The sequence below is a fragment of the Desmodus rotundus genome, chromosome 1 (assembly GCF_022682495.2).
Source record: "Desmodus rotundus isolate HL8 chromosome 1, HLdesRot8A.1, whole genome shotgun sequence".
Taxonomy (NCBI): Eukaryota; Metazoa; Chordata; class Mammalia; order Chiroptera; family Phyllostomidae; genus Desmodus; species Desmodus rotundus.
The window spans coordinates 122,780,428-122,803,383 of record NC_071387.1 but is presented as its reverse complement, the minus strand read 5'-3'; the positions used below and the strand labels follow the sequence as shown (position 1 = coordinate 122,803,383).

At 35.5% G+C, this 22,956-nt stretch overlaps 1 protein-coding gene across 1 annotated transcript in view; it reads right to left on the bottom strand.

Moving 5' to 3' along the window:
* COMMD10 (COMM domain containing 10) overlaps positions 1–22,956 on the bottom strand; it is a 155,131-nt gene that overhangs the window by 49,093 nt on the left and 83,082 nt on the right. The window lies entirely within an intron of this gene.

Below are 22,956 nucleotides of genomic sequence, written 5' to 3'. Positions count from 1 at the left end.
AAACCTCAAAGTTCTGCTCTGAGAATCTCGTAAGTACCCTCTATGCCATAACAGGATTAGTAGTATATATCAACATTAATCTAACAACTGGTTTTGAAAATTTTTTAAATGTGTAGGCTTCCCAGGAGTTTATATTCACCTGAACAATATCAATTCCACTTGAGTCATAAAAACCCATTTGTACTGGCAACAATATGAAAACTCAAACTCATATCCCTTACACAGGGTAAACCCCCAGGGAATGAGCTCAGCAGAGCACTGCACTGTTAGGGAGACCAAGCTTTGGCAAGGCACCACTGGATAATACACCAGTAATCATTTCTGTCATTTACCAGCATGGATCAGTTCAATGTCTTCAACTGTTTAGACTAACCCGCTGATGATGCTAAGCTGCTTTGAGGCCTTTACATTTAGCTTTTGCAAAAACTTTAGCAAAGTTTTTGTTTTTGGTTTTGCTTCAAGCTTAAAGTAATTCTAGCATCCTATTGCAACACAGTGGGATCAACAAGTTGATTATTTAAAAATATCTTCTGTTGAAGAGATCGATGTTCTTAACTGTTATCTGTTTAATTAAAGAGAAGGGAACAGCAAAGCTTAAGTGTCCATCACAAATTCATACTCAATTTAAATTATGGATTTTAACCAAGAATGCTGTACTAACATAACTCTTCACAGAAGAACCTTAGTGGATTTTTACACATTCTCAGTTAACCAACAATCCTAACAAGATTTAAGAGCAATTTTTTTTAAGATTTTATTTAGTTTTAGAGAGAGGAAGGGAGGGAGAGAGAGAGGGAGAGAAACATTGATTGGTTGCCTCTCATAGGTGCCCCAACAGGGGACTGGGCTGGCAACTCTGTCATGACTGGGAATTGAACCAGCGACCTTCTGCTTTGCGGGGTGATGCTCAACCAACTGAGACACGCTGATTAGGGCAGAACAATTTCTTAAAAAATGAACCTACACTTCTCCCATTCAGACTTTTATTTCCCTTCTACTTTGTTTCACAGACAGGAAGACTGGAAGGTAACAGGAGATTACCAGATGAGGCCAGGGTATGTCTTTTTTTAGATTCAAGAAAAGGGAAGACAGAACAGCAAGTGAAAAGGTACATAAATACGAGAAAGGAAGTGAATACAGGTGAGTGCAGAAAATAGGAAAGCACATAGAAGAGGTAATATGGGAAAAGAAGACATGAGCGGAGAAAGAAATAAGAATAAAGAAAGGAAAGATTAGTAGGATAAAAAGAAAACAGAATGGAGGAGAGAGAAAAAAATAGAAAGCATTCAAAGAAGTACATTTGAGGTAGACCTTGACAAGTAGATGTAATAGATGGATCTTAAGAGTATCGTGCTAAGCAAAATAAGTCATAAAAAGTCAAGAACCATATAATTTTACTCATATGTGGGATATGAAACAAAAAGCAACAAACAAGTAAGACAAACAAAAATTCATAGACAGACAACAGTACGGTGGGGAAGTTGGGGTGGGTGGGTAGAAAAGGGTAAAGGAGGTCAAATACACGGTAACAAAAGGATACAATGCAATATACAGATGATATATTATAGTTGAAACCTATATAATTTTATTAACCAATGTCACCCCAATAAATGTAATATAATTTTTTTTAAATTCTGATTAAGCTGAAGGATTTCATCTGGAGTCACAGTTTGAATTTTCAAATTCTAATTAAAATGTTTCCTTTCATCCTCACATTTATGTTTATAAAATAATGCTTTGAATAGGAATTAAGGGCACAACCTGAAGTGATTGTATTGTCCAAGAAGAACTCCTAATGGAATATAGAAAAAAATTATATTTTTAAATTACAGTAAATACCGATCACACTGTGACTACAGAAAAGTGCAGATGTTGGTACTACAGTCTGAAACATAAAACATTCTAGATATGATTTCAGTGCTTTTAAGACTATCAGGCCATAGTTAGAGGAAGCCAAAACCAGACTGTCGCAATTTGCAACTGAAACAGGTATTCAGGAAAAGACTAATTAACAAAAAGAAAAACTTCAAATTTCACTCTTAAATTGAACTGGATTCTTTTAAATTGCCAGGGCTTAGGAGGAAGGGGAAATGGTGAGTTGCTACATAATAAGTATAAAGTTTTAGTTATGCAAGATAATTAAGTTCTGAAGATACACTGTACAACACTGTACCTATAGCTAACAATACTGTACTCTATACACTTAAAATTTTGTTAAGAGAGTAGAAATCATGTTAATTGTTCTTACCACAATTTGAAAAAAAAAAAGAAAGAAACTTGTAGACCATCACCACTTAACAAGCAACAGAGGAAAAAACAATGAACAAAAGTGTAGTGAGGCTGCTTTACCTCACGGGCTCTTCTCACTGAGCTCTATGAGGCCTACTTTCTAATTAACACCATTCAGAATACTGGACATGGGAAAAACGCACTGTATTTAGAATCCATGGGAGACTTTCTGTAAGACAGAATGAATGAATCTAGGATATTAAAGGCAAAGAAAGAATATTGGATAAAATCTAATAAAATTTATACTCAATGAATTGAGTCATCAAAAGTATTCTTGAATTTATTTAGTATCTCTTATATTAAAGTAATCATGTATTTAATTTATGGTTAGGCTAAAGGACATTTTAAATAAACATCTTTTAAATTACTTTTTTTTCATTTAAATAACCCAAAATCTCAAATAACCCAGACAATGTTATTTTATGTCACCACACAGAATTTGAAATCATAGAGCTATGTCTTTTCACTTGCCGGACAAATATCTGTGCTTGTATTTTGTTGCACAAACAAACCCACACTTTTATATATTGTCATATTTTGCTCTCCAGCTTTTTCAAATATAAATCATTTGTCTCCCAAATTAGATGATAAATTTCTTTAGGGCAAATCATATTGTCTTCTCCTTTTCTATCTGTTAGCAGCTAACACGGTGTCAGACTATAGAACTGTTCAATAAATGCTTATTGAATTGAACAATACCCTTAATCATTGCCATTTCTTTTCTCAGAAGTACAGTTGAATAGATTTAATGCTGCGGCACTATCAGCTTTTATATTTCAGCCTGCATCTGTGGCCACCTTGCTAGAAGAAAGCAAATGCAATCTTTACAATAATTCAATCAATGCTGCTCCTGCCAGGATCATCAACAATAATGACAATCAATGCTGGTTAAAGTGGTAAGTTTTATTACACACGAATACCTGTCACCTAGAGATTGAACCCCAAATACTACATCAGGCTTAGTCATTTTTGTCTGCACCTGACTCAAAACAAATGATCAGTCTTAAATATAAGTATCTTTCATTCTGTAAGTGAGAATAAAAACACAATAAAAAGGAAAATAATAAAAATAATTGTTTTTAAAGTAGGTAAGTTGTACATGTTCTCTACGTACTGGCATTTTTATGCCCAAATGGGAAGGCAAATTAGTTTCTTCTAAAGTGACATTTTTCTACTTCAAATTGTAATGTCGACAGGCAGATATTTATTTTACACTATTTTGTAAGAAGATAATTTATCTTAACCCTATTACAAAATGGGAGTCAAAATCAAAAATATGATTCTCACAGTAAATTAATTTTCCAAATACAAAATTATGTCTTGCCCTGGCTGGTATGGCTCAGTGGATTGAACGCTGGACTGTGAACCAAAGGATCACCGGTTCAATTCCCAGTCAGGGCACAGGCCTGTGTTGTGGGCCAAGTCCTCAGTAGAGGCTGCTCAAGAGGCTACCACACATTGATGTTTCTCTCCCTCTCTTTCTCCCTCCCTTCTCGTCTCTAAAAATAAATACATAAAATCTTTAAAAAATAAAATACAAATACGACTTTTAATAAAAAAACTATCTCAATGCTTATTTAATGAAGAAATCTTTCCTTGCCAATGCAGAAAGATTAAACTGAATTAAGATGTAGTTAAAACTTGCTGAATCAGGGCTAAGTTGTAACATGAAACTAGTAAGGAGAGAGTCACAGAGATGCTTACAGGTCCTACTTTAATAAGCTTGAGAGGAAAAGGATCAGAATCCAGACTTGTCATTTACAATCCTACAAATCATGACAAACCACAACTAATGCAACCATCAAAACATTTATTTAAAATCACAGCAAGACTATATTATCTTTTCAGGTTTAACTGAAACTTTGAAGGAAAAAACACAGTGGCCTATTGAAGGTTCTTTAACAAATTTATTTTATTACACCTTTTATGTCTTTATTTCTTTTTCTTGATATAAAAAATTTTATTTTTAATCACATAGGGACATAATAAATGTGATTTTCCTTACTTTACTTTGCTAAATGAATTTAAATTAAAATTAACAGTTCATTTGTGTTGTGCAAAATCAACAATAATAAATTTTTGTTTAAAATTTATAACTGTGGCCTAAAATATAAATGATATTAGTATCAAAATTGTGGTTTTGTGGCTCACACTACACTGTATTTCATTTCCCCTAATCTCATTTTTAAAGGTGAATTAGAAGCATATTTTAAAATTAGTGGCTGTTATCTATTTGGCTGAAAAACTCTCATTTGTACTAATCTCCCATGGCAAAATTGAGATGTTTTTCAAATTTAAGGAAAGTAGGGAAAGGCAAAAATGAACACCTAAGAAAGAGTTATTAATGACAGTAACTGTATTCACATTTATCGCCACAATGAAAAAAAAATACCCTGCTAATCCTGATTCCTAAAAAAGATTTTAAGCTCCATTGAAAGGTAAGCATAAGTGCATTATTCTGATGACATTTTCTTCCCTCTCTTGCCTTGTTGACATTTATAACATGACCCTGTTCAGCTAAAATTACCACAGTGGAAAAGCAGCTGCATTGTGGTAAGTAACTGTACCTAGACATGCTGTCTGGTTCCCACTGGTACACACACTGACATCCCTGGGTGAGAGAGACTGATTCCTCTACTTGCCTTTTTTATGATAAAAGGCATCGATAGTGACTTTTTAAAATTCCATGCTGCCAAACTAAGAAACTGAAAAGCTGTGAATGCTAGGCATCACCAATCAAGTAAGAAAACTAAACCCTGTAATAACAAGCAAGTAAATATATATATATATATATATCCTGAAGCTGATACCTTGGGAAATGAAGATAACAGGAATGGAATCACCTAAATTGGTGGTCTCAGTATTTCTGGCCATGTTCCCTACTTCCCACAAGTGATAGGGGACTGGCAGCTGGGAGGCATATAAGACAAAACATAGAAGTGTAATTTGAAAGATAGTACTATCCTGTGTTAAATGGTCAGGAAGTATGAATTGAATAAAATTTTTAATTAAATGATATAAAATAAAGGATGTTTCAAAGATACTGTGAAAGATAGAAAAAGGAAAATAGAAGAGCACCTAAAAATGAACTGATGGAGAGTAAAGAGAATGGGTAATCAAAATCAATTTACCGAAAAGTTATTTAAGTTATTGGTAGAAATAATAATGTCTGACAAAGGAATCCAAGCCATCTTGATTAAAAATATGAAGCTCCATTAAGGAAAATACTAGGTAAGAGGCTCATGGTCCTGCAATAAAGAGAAGTGAAAGAATTTCTCTCGGCAGGCCGAATCCAGTACTGAAGTAGTGACATTTTTTAAGTAATCTTCTCAAACTTATGCCAAGGATAGTGAGCTTGCAGTACCAACAGTAACAGATTCTGTTTACCACCCCTACGACCCAGAAAAGCAAAAGAGAGGTACAGTGTAAATGAGAGCAATAAACTTACCCACACCTGGAGCCTGGGGCAGAGAAAGAATGTAAATTGTAAGAAATGAGAGTGAAGTTAGAGAAGTCTGACAAAGAGTGTTTAACGTTTTAAACTGTCAAGATCAGCAATTTGCTTATATGCAAAACTCCCAGGAGCATATTAGGGGTTATAATAAACCATAACTACTATTTTTATGAATAAATACGCGATTTAAGTGCTGCTGAAGTTACCATGGACTCAGAGGAACCTGGATGTCTGTGGTAAGATGGATGGTAAGGCAGGGCTGGTAACATACACCGGCTGTGTGTGTGATCTGACTTGCACAAGGAGTGGAAACCTCAGAGCAGTTGACTTGAGGGTGCACAGGGGGGAGAACAGAGAAAAGACTAACACTGGACCTATGGAAAGGAGGGTGTGTAGACAAAAGTTGTTTTCAGAAAGGACTTTGTGGGACGTGGTGTCCAACCGCAGCAGTGATGACTGAAGCGAATGCAATGCCACTCTGAAGGCTCCAAATCTGCATGTGAGAACACCAGAGACAGCATCTCTAACAAGGAAGGAGCTGCACAGGACATACACGACGGAGGTAGTCACCGCGTGAGCAAAGTCAGTGAACACGTGAGGCCTGTGTGCAGAGCGAAAAGCACTGAGGACTATCAGAATAAACGAGGGTGTATTGTGCAGGGAGGTGGAAGCCTTCCATTATATGGGTAGGATGTGAACAAATAGAATTGAGTTATTACTATTAATTTGACTGTGTATGAACCCCCAGAATGGTGAGGTATTGAGAAACTCAGGTTAGGCATAATTTATATCTTGATCATCTGAGAATGTTTATTCTGAAAGACGTGCTGAGGGAAAGAGAGCAATTTAGAAGAGTGGAGGTCAGGAGAATAATACATATCCTGAGTCAGACTTATTCCAGATTGCCCAGAAAAGCAGTCTTCTCCTCTATGACCCTTTTCATAGCATTCTTAATAGTGTTGATTGGGGTTGGGGTGCAGGCTTTCTTAACAATGATGATGACAACCACAACACACTGTACTGCCTGTTGCCAGCGACTGTGAAAAACAATTATTCATTAACTCACTGAATTCTCACTACAGTGTTAATAGGTAGGAGCTACTATTATTAATGTTACTTGATTAATAATGGCACTGAGCTTAGAATTTATCCAAGGTTACATGAAAGGTAAGTGGTGGTGGCAGCTTACCAATATTTTGGCAAGACCTCTGCTTGAGAAGCATTCTGTGTAGCAGCTCCTCTGAGAGCGCACCGAGTGGAAACCTGAGAGTATTACTACACAAAGCTGGACGCAGCAATAGAGCCAAGGCAATGACCCACGTCCTCAGTCTCCATCTTGAGGCCAACTAGGGGATAGAATTCAAGTGTTTTCAGGAGAGCTGTGCGGTACTTAACAGCGTTTCAGCTGAGCATTATGCTAAGTGAAATAAGCCAGGCAGTGAAAGACAAATACCGTATGATCTCACCTGTAAGTGGAATCTAATCAACAAAACAAACAAGCAAGCAAAATATAACGAGAGACAATGGAATTAAGAACAAACTGACAGTAACCAGAGGGGAGGTGAGAGGGGATAACGGGAAGGAAAGGGAGAAGGGTTCTCAGGAACATCTATAAAGGACACATGGACAAAACCAAAGGGGGATAGGATCAGGGTGTGAAGTGGGGATGGTCGGGGTGGGGGACTTGTGGGGGAAAAATGGAGACAACTGTAGTTGAACAACAACACAAAAATGTGAAAAAAATGAAGTGTTTTGTCAATATGCTGGGATTCTCCAATTGTTTCCACCTGTACCAAGAAAAGTCATTGCTTTTCAGGATAAGATGAATTTCCTCAAATTCAAGTGGCTTGGAGTGCAGGTAAGAAATGAAAATCACGTCTTATCAGGCTGATCTCTTGTTTCCCCTCAAACTGTAGGAACTCAGCACTCCACACTTCATGAATAAGAGCATGGGTTCCATAACTTTAAGATCCTCTGCATAACCTAAACACATTAATATACCCAATTTTCTGTATTCACTTAGACCCAGCCACTACTCAGCGTTTAAAACAGTTAGTTAGAAAACTTCCACTGAATCATAAAAACTCTCTGCACACACTCCACAGGAAATAGACTACCTGAATTTCCCAAAATAAGTAATAAATAATAAGCATGCATGATAAAAAAGTCCCAAATATGAAGACCAAATGCAAAATGGTCAAGCTAGTTTATGTACAATCATTTAAAAATGATAAATCTTTCACCTTTAAGCAAGAAAACGTTTCAGTTGATAAGCAGTCTGGGACGTTAGCACTTAAATTTTTAAGACATATTTACTGTATAGTGTTACATACTAAGTGCCATATTTAAGGGTGGCAAAATAAATTTATGTTCCCATTTAAAATACAAGGCTAAGTAAAATCAAATACGTTTTACAGTTTTCTTTTCCCTTCCCCCAGTCTCTCTAGCTGAAGATGAGCTAATTGTCTAAAAAACTGTAACTTTCACTCAAGCAGCTGGTAAAAACTAAATGCTTATTATGGACCAGTGTGTTTAATATCTTTAACCCTCATGAAATTTAAATTTTAGAAAGACAGACAAAAATACAAGGAAACAGGCAAAATAACTGCAAGCGGTAATAAATGGTAAAAGGGAAACCAACAATGGACCAAGATGGATCTTGCGCTCCTGGTATACTTCTCCAAGGATATATAACATTGGAGTTGAGAAAGAGAAGGAGACGGCTACACACAAGCCTGGAAAAAGAGTCCCAGACAGATGAAAAAAACCCATGAAATAATCTACAGCAGAAAAATACCAGTGTCTGAGGAACGATGAGGACATCAGTGTGATTGCGGTCAAAGAACAAGACCTGGCTAGAGAGCGCTACAGTTGGGCTCATCAGACAAGGTATCAGAAACCAAAGAAAGAGTCTGAGTGTTTTACTAAGTACAATGAAGAGTTATTGAAAAGTGTTTTGAGGGAATGATGTGATCCAAATAACATTTTAATAGGATTAACTTTAATGTGTGTAAAAATGGATTAGAGAGGCTCCAGTGGGAGTCAGGAAAGTTAGAAAATGATGACACTTTGAAATAGGCAGCAGTGGACATAAAGAAGTGAGAGAAGATTCAAGATAGAATATGAAGAGAGAAGCAAATAAGCTAAGAAATAGACGGAGAACATCAAAAACGAATTCAGGAATGAATCCTAGGTTTCTGCCTTAAGTAACTTTAAGGTAATATTACACCAAAAGTTCTTCAAAACAAATATCTGAATCTTGGCACACACAAAGGACCATTTAGAAAAAGAGCTATGATGTAGAACAAATATTTAAAATACCCCACTAATTGAAGAAAGAAGGAAGGGAGGGAGGGAGAGAGAGAGGGAGTAAGGTAGAGAGGAGGAAGTAAGGTAGAGAGGGAGGGAACAGAGGAAGGAGAGAAAGAGGGAAGGAGAGGAGTGAAAATCCCTGCCATTCTTTGAGGCACTCCAATACCTTAACCTTTTGTTACAATATGGGATAAGGTATTATACAACAAAACTAAACTGATTCTTTTTCTTTTTTTCCCTAAGCTGATTCTTGTTATTTATCTGCCCATCTCAGAATTATTTTCTATTTAATATATAATTTGCATAAAATAAGCATGCTGTAACACTGAAACTCATGCTGAAAATAATTATTTTTATAGTTGTTAGAAAAACCACACCTACATACTTACTGATGTTTCATTCTAAGTAATTTTTTAAATATGTATTTTGCCACTTATACTTTGAAACCTGTAGAAAGAAAAGCAGTATGTGCTAATCAGATCTAGCTAATCAGATTAAGAAAAGTTTGTATTATAATTATTCAGTGAAATGGTTTCTTGAAAGAACATGTAAGTTTGAAATGACATCACTATAGTTCTGAGGAGGGGTAGAATTAGATGTAGTAGAATAGGTAATACAGCAAGGTTTAGGTTGGGTTGAAGAACTAGTTCTGACACAACATATCAATATTTAGTATACTAAGTGTAAATAATTAATATTTATTAATACTAAGTGTAGTATTTCTCTGGTTCCACTTTAGTTTTTCACCGATAAAGTAGGTTGTGGTGCTAATCATTTGTTTCCCTTCCATCTCAAAAATTCAGTAATGTTACGAAATTGTATTTAGAAAAATTATAGAGGTAATATGTTAGAAAAGCTGGGGAACAAAGATCCAGTCTAATCGAAAAGCACGTTTCCACATGTGAACAAGGGTATTAGTGCACATGAAATACAAGACAATAACATATTGTTATTTATTTAAACTGGGAACAATTCAATAAATTTGGAGCGCATATTAGGTTCACTGTTAACCATTATAGAAAACACAAAAATGGGTTAACTTAAAATGGAATAAAATATCCAACAGCACAGCATGAATTAAAAGGTTCCTTTGAGAACAAAAATATTTGCACTGCTTTAATTCCAGTTCTCCAATAACATCACCAAGTCCAACATACAACTATCCTCCAACCAAATATCTAGAAATATTAGAGTGGTAAAGAATGAATAGTGACTTTAATCACACTGTAAGACACATACACAATTTACAGAAAATGAGGAGACCCATTGGCTAAAATACAAATTTGCTGTCTTTAAACGAAAAGTATAAACTGTCGACATGAACCTGGAAGAATTTAGATATAAGTTAATATCTAAATACTTCATTTAAATTTTATTGAACGTTTACAGGCTTTTAAAAAATGTACTATGAAAATCAATAGGGATGAATAAGTTAACTCCTGGTCATGGTGAATGACTGGCTGCACAAAATGCCAGAGATAAAGGGCATAAAGTTGTAGATTAGTACTAACAAGCAGCTACATAAAGACACTGGAAAGCATTCAAAAGCAGACATAAGGCCAAAGAGAGTTTAATTTTGAAAAATGAAAGTAAAATGGGTAAGAATTGAGAATTCATGGCTTACTGGTCCCAGGGCACTAACCAAGCTCCACAGCTACAGCTGCAGAAAATGCAGGAAAATAATACATCCACACTGGCCAAGGTCCTAAAAACTGGAGTGCAGGGTTGAAAACGGAAAGGGGAAATCTTGGCAGCAAGACAACCCCAGAAGGCATGAGACCCAAATTCAGAGCATAACTACACAAATCTGTGGCTGATAGTAAAATTAGACATGAGCAAGGGAGATTCACAAAACCTGGTGAATAAAAGGAAAAAAGGATTTTTGAACTTACGATACTATTAACTGAGTTAATTCATCACCCATTTGCACCTTGAATGGGAAGAAAGATGGACCTGGACAGGCTTCACTGCCAAAGTATGGAACCCAAAGTTAGCACAGTTACTATCAACTAGGAAGTAATCGTTAGAGGCAAAGAAACAAGGGAAAGAAAGCCTAAATCCTGGGCTAACTGCCAAATTTTGCAGGCCCAAGGGAGACCTATAGGTGTTCTGGCTAAATTAATGGAAAACACCACCAACGGGAAGCTATAAGCTGTGCACTGCACGGAGACAACATTTCAGCTTCAATTCAAGCAAGTTAACTGCCTACCAGGTCAAAAAAGCCAAGGTCCTCAAAAGAGCATAACAAAGCTCAGAGTAACTTCAACATACAATCTATAATGTCCAATTCTCAACCAAAAATTTCTAGACATGCAAAAAATTGGAAAATATTACCTATACTCATAAAAATTCAGTCAATAAAAAAGTGGTTCTAAGTGGACTCAGACGCTGAATTTAGCAAATAAGATAATTCAAAAAAAGCTATTATAAATATATTTTTTTAATTTAAGAAAATCATGTTATTAGTGAGTGAACATAGAAAAAAATCTCAAGAGGAAAATGGAAACTAAAAAACAAAAATGGAGACTCTAGATCTGAAAAATACAATAACTAAAACAAAATATTCACCAAATGAGCACAACAAATTGAAGACAGCAGAAGAATCAGTAACCTTGAAGTTGGATTCATAGAAGTCTCCCTGTCCAAAGGTGAGAGAGAAGAAACACTGAGCTAAAACGGTCATGACACTGTAAGACAATACGAACTAATCCCACATAAGTATAATTGGAATCCTAGCAGGACAGGTGATAAAGGGAAATTAAAAAAAAAAGATAGACTCATAGCCAGTAAGTTCCCAAATTTGATGGAAAATAGTACTAGACCCAAGAAATTCAGTAATATCTCAGCAGGATAAATGCAAGGAAAATTTATACTAGAAGTAACACAGTTAAACACCAGAAAGCCAAAGACAGAAAACAAATCTTGAAAGAAACCAGGGAAATTCCATAAAGGGGAAAATGACTGAGAGCTGGAATGCTCTTCAAAAACTATCGAAGCCAAAGAAATTAAAACAATAGATTTAAAATACAAAAACCAGAAATTATATTTCCATGAAGTCCCTCCCTCAATAATAAAAGTAAAACATGGACATACTCAAAAAACAAAAACAAGAGAACTTGTTGCCAGCTGACCTGAGTAATAAGAAACGCTAACAAATTCTTCAGTCTGCATGACACTGGAAGGCAACTCGGATCATGTAGAGAAGGACATAATGAATAATATGCATAATATGAAGAATATATAAAGTGTCCCTTTCTTCTCCTAGTTACAAAACCCATGTGATTATTTATAGCAAAAGTTATACAACTATGAACACTGGGGTGCATAGGTTCTTTTGGATTGGTGTTTCAGGGTTCTTAGGGTATAATCCCAGCAGCGGAATTGCTGGGTCAAAGGGCACTTCCATTTTTAGTTTTGTGAGGAAATTCCATAGTGTTTTCCACAGTGGCCTCACCAGTCTGCATTCCCACCAACAGTGCACTAGGGTTCCCTTTTCTCCGCATCCTCTCCAACATTTGTTTGTGGATTTGTTTATGTTGGCCACTCTGACTGGTGTGAGATGGTACCTCATTGTGGTTTTAATTTGCAACAGAAGAAAAAAGCAAACAAAATATAACCAGAGACACTGAAGTTAAGAACAATCTAAGAATAGCCAGGGGGGAGTGGGGAGGGGACAGTGGGGAGAGGGGATTACAGGAACTACTATAAAGGACACATGGACAAAATCAAAGGGGAGGGTGGAGGTGGGGGAGGGAAGTGGGTTCGGCTGGGGTAGGGTGGAGGGATGGGGAGAAAAGGCAGACAACTGTAATTGAATAACAATAAAAAAATTTTTTTAAAGTTATACAACTGTGTGAACTTTATGTCAATAATAGTAATAATGTATTAACATTGGTTCATCAATTGTAACACATTACCACACTAAAGTAAGTTGTTAATAGAAGAAACTATGCCGAGTGAGAAGGGATAGATGGGTACTCTGTACTTTCTGTTCAATATTTGTGTAAACCTTAAATTGCTCTAAAGTCTAAAAAAACTTTAATTACTAACATAAGGTAATATATTAGTAATTATACCGTAACTCTAATTTTTGAATACTTGGTGTAACAGCAAACCTAGCATTAAACAAAATTATTTAAAAAAAAACCCACCTAACAAACTAAGTAGTAATAAAAGAGAATTTCCTTAAAAGACATACGACATACCATACACCAACACTTCAGTCAACAATAGACCACATATACTATATGGCCTCATACGATTATAACAGAGCTGAAAAATTTCTATTGCCTAGTGACATCACAGCACAATGCTCTGTCACGTGTTGGTGGTGATGCTGGTGTAAACAGACCTACTGCACTGCCAGTCATATAAAAGTATAGCACACACAATTCAGTAGTTAGCTATACTGTCTAGGTTTGTGTAAGTACACTCTATGATGTTTGGACAATTACAGAATTGCCTAATAATGCAATCCTCAGAACATATTTCCATCATAAGTGGCATGCGACTGTACATAAAAAACCTACAGCTAACATCATACTTAATAATGCAAGAGTGGATGCCTTCCCCCTGTGTGAAAACAAGGCAAGAATGTATATACTCCAATCACTTGTACTCAACACTGTATGGACAATTCTGGAATGTGCAATAAGGCAAGAAAAACAGTGAAAAGCAAACACACTTGAATAAAAAACAGTAGCCCTGACCGATGTGGCTCAGTTGGTTGGGTGTTGTCCCACAAAGCAAAGGTCACTATTTCGATTCCTGGTCAGGGCACATGCCTAGGTTGCAGATTTAGTCACCCTGGTCAGGGCGCATAGGAGAGTCCACCAACTGATGCTTCTCTCTCACATCGATGTTTCTCTCCTTCTCTTTCTCCCTCCCTTCCCCTCTCTCTTAAATAAATAATAAATAAATAAATAAATATTAAATGAAAATAAGGAAAATGTTTGTATTCTCAGACAACATGATCCTGTATCTAGAAAATCCTAAGAAATTAAGAGAAAAACTACTTGAACGAATAAATTCACTTAGCAAATTTATAGGTTACAAGGTCAATATTTAAAATAAACTACATTTCTGTATACTACTAAAATTTCAAAAGTGAAATTAAGAAAATGATTTCACTCATAAGAGCTTTAAATATAATGAAGTCTTTAGCAACAAAAATACAAGACCTAGTCACTGAAAACCACCAAACATCAGTAAGTGAATATAAAGGAAATGAAAGCAAATGGAGCTACACTCATGTTTATAAATTGTTAGTCTCAATATTAAGACGGAAATTTTTCCAAATTCATCTATATATCAAATGTAATTTGCATCAGAATCCCAGTAAGTATTTTGGAGAAAATGACAAGTTAATCCTAATTCTTATATGGAAATGCTAAGAATATAAAGTAGGCAACATAACTTTGAAAGACCAAGGTAGAAAGAATTATAAAACTCAAATTCAAAAACTTGCTATAAAGGTATAAAAACAAGACAGCCTGATATGGGTCTAGAGACAGACATATACATCAATGCAGCAGAATATAAAGTTCAAAATAAACCCCACGTTTATGACAAACTGATTTTGGACCTGGGTGCCACCATGGCATGACACGGAGGAAAGGACAGCCCCATGACATGGGGGCCATCTACCCCATGTTGAAAGACCAATCTTTCCTCTATAAAACAGTAAAACTTCTGGAAGAAAATAAAGGAGAAAACCTTGGGCTAGGCAAACATTTCCTAGCATAATCTATAAAAGAAAAAAATTGATAAATTGAACCATAAAAATAAAAAACTTCTGCTCTTGAAAAGACATCGTAAGAAAATAAGAAGACATGCCACTGACTGGGAGACAACATTTGTAAATCTGATTTAAGATATAAGAGGATTGACCATGCAAAAATACACCCATCCTTAGTCTTCAAAGAGATGCAAATTTAGAATCACAGTAAGTTACCAAAACAAATCTACTAGAATGGTTATCATCATAAAAACTGATGATGTCAAGTGTTACTGAGTAAGAAAAATCCTATTATTCTGGTGGGAAGGGAAAATGGTACAGCCACATTGGAAGAGTTCAGCAATTTCTTAAAAAGTTAAACATGAATTTGCCATATGACTTACCAGTTCTACTCCTAGATGTTACCATAAGAGAAATGAAAACATGTGTCTATACAAGGACTTGCACATAAATGTTACAGAAGCATTATTCATAATAGTCCTAGATTGGAAAAAAATCTAGGACTATTAAATGGATAAACAAAATAGGATATATTTATACAATGGAATATTATTAAACAATAAAAAGTAACCAACCATTGGGGTACATTCTACAACATCAAGGAACCTTAAAAATGTTAAGTGAAAGGGTTCAAACACAAAAGACTATATAATACATGATACAGCTGCTTTATCTGGATCCCAATATACTTAAAGTATAAAACTTCATGAACAATCCAATTCTTATTCCTTTTTTATACAAATACATGTCTTTTTTTAAAAAAAAAATCCTCATCCAAGGATATGTTTACTGATTTTAGAAAGAGAGGAAGAGACAGGGAGACAGAAAGAGAGAGAGAGAAGCATCGATGTGAGAGAGAAACATCAATTGGTTGCCTCCACAAGCACCCTGACCAGGGATTGAACCTACAACCTGTTAGTGTACAGGACATGCGCCAACCAAGTGAACCACCCAGCCAGGGCATTCAATACATGTCTTCCTAATATCAAACTCTAATTGCAAAAGGAGTATTATAAACTGAAGATTCACATATAGATTCGTTTTTTAAAACGTTTTATTTATTTCTTTTAGAGAGAGGGGAAGGGAGGGAGAGAGGGAGAGAAACATCAATGTGTGGTTGCCTCCCGTGTGCCTCCTACTGAGGACCTGTCCTGCAATCCAGGCATGTGTCCTTAATTGGGAATTGAACCAGCAACCTTTTGGTTCAATCCACTGAGCCACACCAGCCAGGGTAGATTCATAAGTAACATATAAAATGTTAAATTGATATTCTAATCTATCCTATATTTAAATAGATAAAAGATGACTCAAATCATTCTGTAATACTTGATTCAGCTTAGCCCTAGACTTTACCACAGAACCACAGAACTATCAAATACTCAATAAGACTTAAAAATAAAATTTTGTATTAATTCAATTAACAAATATTGATAGAACATCAATGATATGCCAGGCAATTGTTTGGGCATTGGAGATACTGTGATGAGTAAAAACAGAGATGGTTTGTACCTTACAGGTGGCTTCCTAATCCTAATGAACAAACATAAAGCGATTTCCCTACCGGAGTCCTCAGATAATGACCTACTTAGCTGCAAGATTTATGGACTATTTCTCAATGAAAACATGTTGGTCCAATTTATAAAAAAGAGTTGAGTTAAAGTTCCAAACTAAGTTTCCTTTGAGAACTTGGATTGAAGGATAGAAAATATGGTAATTAAGTGAACAGACCTGGAGATGGAAGTTTAAAATGCTTTATTCTTGAAAATGTACAACAAAAGAAGACATTAATAGTAAAACCATTTCCATGGACTTGTGGACTTGTAATGTTACTTCCAACATGTTTTCCTTTTAAAAATATGTAAAATGAATTCAGCACTTAAAAACATAAAAATGCTTTTCAGCAATTAATCAAAGAGCGCCAACTAGAATACCTTCATTCTTAAGGCTACGTTGACTACCTTATCTGAATCAGATGATTCCAAGTGTCGTCTTTCAAATCACTGCAGTCTGGCTTCACCTCGTCTCACTCCACCCCAGTGATCGGGACTACCTTTCAGAAACCCCTGCGGTGTGTTATAGTCTATTCCCACTGCCTATACAGCATTCTCTCAAAGCCCCTCTTTTCCCTCCGACTCTGACTCAGTCTTACAGGTTTTGCTCAAGTCTCATTTTACATCTTTTTCTTGACATTCCCTGGAATAGGTTACGGCTCCTTGGACTGTACGCTGAATGCACCATGAGCTTCCCTTTCTTAGAATTCCTAACATTTCTAATTATAAGTGTAATGTCTGATTAACCAATATGTTTGCAAATATATTCCCGAAGCCTAGGAAATTCTCTGGCACCTAGTTGGGAACTCAATAAATATTTATTGGGTAAATGAAGTTGAGGTAAAACATGAATAAACATACTCATTATTTCTTGCCTCACATATTACAATGTCGCAAAAAATCTTCTCTCTAATTAAAGAGCAGGTAATAGTCATTTTGTTTGCCCTGATTCCCGTGAAATTTCCTGTTATTTTTGTTTTCCCAAGAACTGAATGAAGACGTAAGTCCAACACTGCAAAAAAGAACGTGTCTTGAATGAGTGACCTGAAACACCCAGCTAACAATTCTCTAGGTGAACTGGGCATTTTAAGTAGAATCTGGCAGTAGTTCACTTATGTCTGTGTCAAAAATGTTCATGTTTCAAGAAAAAGTGACTTTTCTTAAATTCCATTTTTTTGCCTTAGAAAGACTGAGTATCTTTACCACTACTAATTAAATTAATTTGTGATATTTAAAAAAAAGAAAAATCTTTTCTCTAGTGTACATATATATTTATTTTATACTTCTCATCACTGAGTAAGTAAAAACCTACTGGTGTTTCTGAAGTAGTTCTGAGATTTAATTCCTCATATTTTATCCGTTTTATCTTTTTAAGAAAAATATACTTGATTTGGAATAAATCAGATTCCTATAAAGACTTGCAATGCCTAATTTATAGATGGACAGCAAAAATACAGTAAAAGATATCAACTTGAAGGAAATAAAGACAAATAAAACTAAAATAACACAAAATACTATCAAATATTTTATGTAGTCTAATCAAGAGCAATCTTCAGATATCAACTAATAAAATAACCACAATGTAAAAAAAGTATAAATGCCTTCTTCTGAACCCTAGTTTTGGTTTTGTGAACAAAAGGTCAAAAGTAGTAACTGAGATACTTTCTTGTAAGATTATCTTTCTGACCAGCCTCGTGCTCCGGAATACAGTATTAAATTCAGTCTTAACACCCTGTGTGAACTTTATGACTACAAGTGGACTCTATTCTACTTCTAAAAGCACATTTCCATTTAACTAGATGAGTCAATGAATCAATTTAATATTATTTGGAATATAAGAGTTTGATAACCTAATGGAGACAGAAACTACAATTATTAACCAAAATAATTCTAATCCATATTACAAGTTTCCATTTTTTGACCAAAAGAGATTTCAGGATGAGTAGATTTCCAAATTAAACTATTAAAATTTAATTCCAAAAGTCAAAACTAACTTTTCTTTAGATTCACATAAACTGTCTTACTATTTATCCTTCTCAACTCTGGTAATATTTTTAGGAGAATAGAGTAGCAGGCTTAAATTGGACTATCATGAGAGAGTTAAGACATCACGATTTCTTCTTAACTGTGCTCTGTGCCCTTCCCTCATTCCCTAACACCTCAGAAAACACGGACATTTTTCCTCCTTTCATCACGTCTTTATTTGGAATACAGCACACACTCGTCAGTGCCGGCTAGTGTGCTGAGGCTCACCCACAGCCACTTGATCGCTGAAGAACATGCAGGGATCAACGGTCTCAGTCAGTCTTCCCCAGCCCTCCACATAGGTTTTATTTTATTTTTCTGGTTGAAGTATCTGTCTTCCCTATCTACCTTATCTATCTATCTATCAATCATCTATCTATCATCTATCTACTATCTATCTAACTATCTATTCTTCCTCTAGTAAGACAAAATCTGAAAAAATAAACAAAGGAATACAAACCACCCTTATTTTCTCCTTGACTTACCACCCATTTTAACGAAAAATGGTGACTCAAACTAAAACATAACATCCAAAACAATCAGCAGGGCTCCCTCAGGTTCACCTCAAAAATAGTTTTCTACATTGACAGTACAAAAAAATTTAAGAACAACTGTATAAAAATAGGAGCTATCTTATATATGACTTTCAAAAAGCAAAAATACAACTTTCAAATCTATGCAGGGCCCATGGTCAAGAGATGCAGTTCTCCATACTTTGTCAAAGTTAAACACCAGTAACTTAGCAGTCTAGCCTACTACACTACACACCGAGGCTATGGGGTAGAGCCCATTGCTCCTAGGCTACAAGACGCTACAGTTTGTTACTGTACTAAATATTGCAGGCAATTGTAACTCATTGAGTTATAATACTACGATGGCTACAACATCACTAGGCAATAATAATTTTTCAGTTTTAGTACAATCTTATGTGTCATATATACAATTATATATGAGCTCTGTTGTTGACCAAAATGTTGTTACCCAGTGCACAATTATATTTCAACCAATTTCTAGCCCTGTTGTTGCTGATTAATAACCCAAAGTGGAAGTATAGGAAATCTACTTCACTTTCCTTTTACATAGGATTATAAAATAGAATCACATTTCTCCTAAACATTATGACAAAAGCTTGCTAACAGGGTGGCACATATTTCACTGGTACGTATCCCTGTTATGTGATTCAAGGTCTGGGGGTCCTCAGGCCATAATTTAACCACAGGTAAATAGGAACATGGAAATGCTAAAAAAGACAAGGACCAGAGATTCACAGACAGAGCAATTCAATTTGACAAATCTTGAATACCTGTTATTGACTGCTTTTGAAGGTCCCAAGGAATACCCTGAATAAGTTACTCTGTGTTTTGGCATCCACAGCAAACGGTATTATTTATCTCATACAGTTACAAACATCAAATAAGGTCATATGTAAAAATGCCTGTAACAGGGTAAACACCCAACAAATAGCTGTTTATTCTAATATTTTATTAACATAACCAATGTGCTTCTTTTATGTGATAACAGAATATTTTGTGTTTCCAAAATTTAATTCCTAAATCAGCAAAATGCCTCCATATTTGCACACTAATGTAGGTGGTAAATTTCGTAACTGTTGGTGCTGAAATTCTCGAATAAATTATACATTGTATAGTTCAAAAATATTAATTAATTAGAACGTAATTACATCTCCTAATTCTTCTCTTGCTCATTTTCAACTCTCTCTATGGTTCCACTTTCTAGGAAGTTTACTTTCCTTAAGCAACTCAAAAGTCCAAGAAGCAAGAGCTAAAACTTTAAAGACCAAGTCTGACTCTATCAGAGTTCCTGCCAAGATGGAGGTGTAGGTAGATACACTTCACCTCCATGCACGACCAAAAGAAATTTAACAACCAATCTAAAGAGAACAATCAACCAGAACTGCCAGAAAACAGAACTGCATGGAAGCCCAACAACCAAGGAGTTAAAGAAGAAACACTCATCCAAACTGGCAGGAAGGGTGGAGAGGGACAGCCAGGGCAGAGAGGACACCCTGCGAGGTGGCACTGGGTGGATCCCACATTCTGATGCAGATAAAAACTGGAAGGAAACAATAGGGAGTGAGAAATCCCAGCCCAGGGCAGACCTTGCAAACCAGGGTTCCAGCCCTGGGAAACTAAAGCCTCAACACCTCTGGCTGTAAAATCCAGGATTACTCTATCCAGCAAAGCTATCATTTAGAATGGAGGGGCAGAAAACTTGCTTCCCAGATAAAGTTAAAGGAGTTCATCATCATCAAGCCATTATTACATGAAATGTTAAAGGAACTTAACTAAGATCAAAACTATGAACAGTAAAAGGACAACAAACTCACAACTATCACCAACTGAACCTAAAAAAGAAAACAAACAAAAACAAACTAAGTAAACAACTAGAACAGAACAGAATCACACAAATGGAAATCACATGGAGGGTTGTCGCTGGGGAAGTGGAGGGGGGAGAATGAGGAGGAAAAGGTACAGGGAATAAGAAGCATAATTGGTAGGTACAAAATAGATAAGGGGATGTTAAGAACAGTATAGGAAATGAAGAATCCAAAGAATTTACATACATGATCCATGGACATGAACTAAGTGGGGGGACTGCTAAAAGGAACGGGGGTACAGAGCAAAGGGGAGAAAAATGGGACTCCATCTCAAATAGAATGTTCATAAACACTCATAATAACCATTGTTCAGTCTACTCTATATACTGTACTATTATTTTCTGTATGATAAAATCTTATTTCTGCAGAATGAGTTAAGGTTACGTACTTCCACAAAAGCAGATATTTTCTGAATATGAAAATTTAAATTCAATCCAAAATTTGTTTTAAAATACTCTACTTTATGAAAAGAGATGCATGTAAAATATGAGAAATTCCTTCTTTTCTCCTTTAATAATGAATTTAGGTGTATAAATAATAAAACCATGTAAAGGATCATTCATGCTTTATCAATCACATTCATCCAGTGACACTGCACTTGCATTAAAATATTTATTTACATAAAAATACCAGCATCGTGAAAAGGCCACAGATTTTCTAGACTGTATAATTAAAATAAGACCAAATAAACACACACGGTATCTTTATTCCTCCAGAGGCATATGCTGTCTGTCAAGAAAATGAGATGGCAAATGTTTACTCAGTGTAAAAAGACTTCTAAGGAGGTTACAAATATATTGGTCCTTAACCTTTCTTGGGTTACAGACTAGATAGTATTCATAAATGCCACAGATATCAGGAAAAAATGTATATATGCACATACATACAAAATGTAGCAGATAATTTCAGGAGCTTCAGAGGCCTTTGAAAGACAGAACCATACAGGTTAAGAATCCTTACATAGACCCTTAATATTCAGTGAGCATTTTCACTGTGACAACAGGCCCAGGGCCTGTAATAATTTGTTCTTTTGCTGAGGCACACATGTGAATCACACTGAAATACAGCTGAAAGACCGATGTGAACGAGCAGGTTACCAGTCAGCGAGGGAGCCTGGCATTCACATCGCAGTTTGACTTTGGTGTCTTTACAACTCATCATTAGCAGAATAATGATCAAGAAGTGCTTTAGTGGTAATCATTACTATATTCAGGTCTTTGACCTTCTCTTAATAAAAAAGGTGCACTGCTTTCATAGACTAAGGCTCCCTAGCAAATTATGTTATGATTCTCTAAAAGAAAGGTAGCTTATAAAAGATAACAAACCAATAAAAGAAATAAAGCATATTATCTCCATAAATAGTCATTTATTAACATATTCATTAAATCCCTATTTTATAGAAGTTACTTCCTAGCCATTGTGTAGTGCACAGAGATAAAAGGTAGAAGATACAGACCCAGCCTTCTGAGAACACTCACTATTATGCACTGTTCATTTCTCAAAATATTGACTACAAAGAACCACATGACCAAAGTTTTATTACAGTAACCCTAAAAAAAAGTAGTCATGTGCCAGATATATTTATAATATTCTTCAATTGTTCTCACCTGGGTTTGCTGATCGATTTCAAAGTCTGTCCTAACTTATATACCACTCTCATATTAAAACAAACCACTGTAAATCCACTTAGTTTTCTTAAAAATAAAGATGATTGGGATCATAATATGTGATGAATTCATTATCTAATTTTGACAAAATGCCAAGAATAATTTCTTAAAATAGGATACAGGTGGCTACTTTTTTTTCACATGAGAAGTTCTATTAGGCCTACCGTGTACACTCTCCTTTAACCTCTGCCCTGCCCCACACCAACACCCCTTCCCCTAGCACCTCCTGTCTTTGGAACCTCATTTCTCATCTTCAATCCCCTTGGAAGTCCCACTTTGTGAAAAGTCCCAGCCCAGCCAATCAGAGCCATCACTACTGGCTTAGATATGTGGCACATTTACTCCTACTCCTCAAAGGACAAAATTAAATTCTGTTAATTAATAGAACTAATTATTCCATTCTCTGCTCACTCAAAGCACTTATTAATACATCACTTATTTGGCTCAGCCTAATGTTAGTTTGTTGCTCCTTCGTTAACTTAGTTCTTTTTTTTGAAATTGTTTATGCTATTACAGTTGTTCCA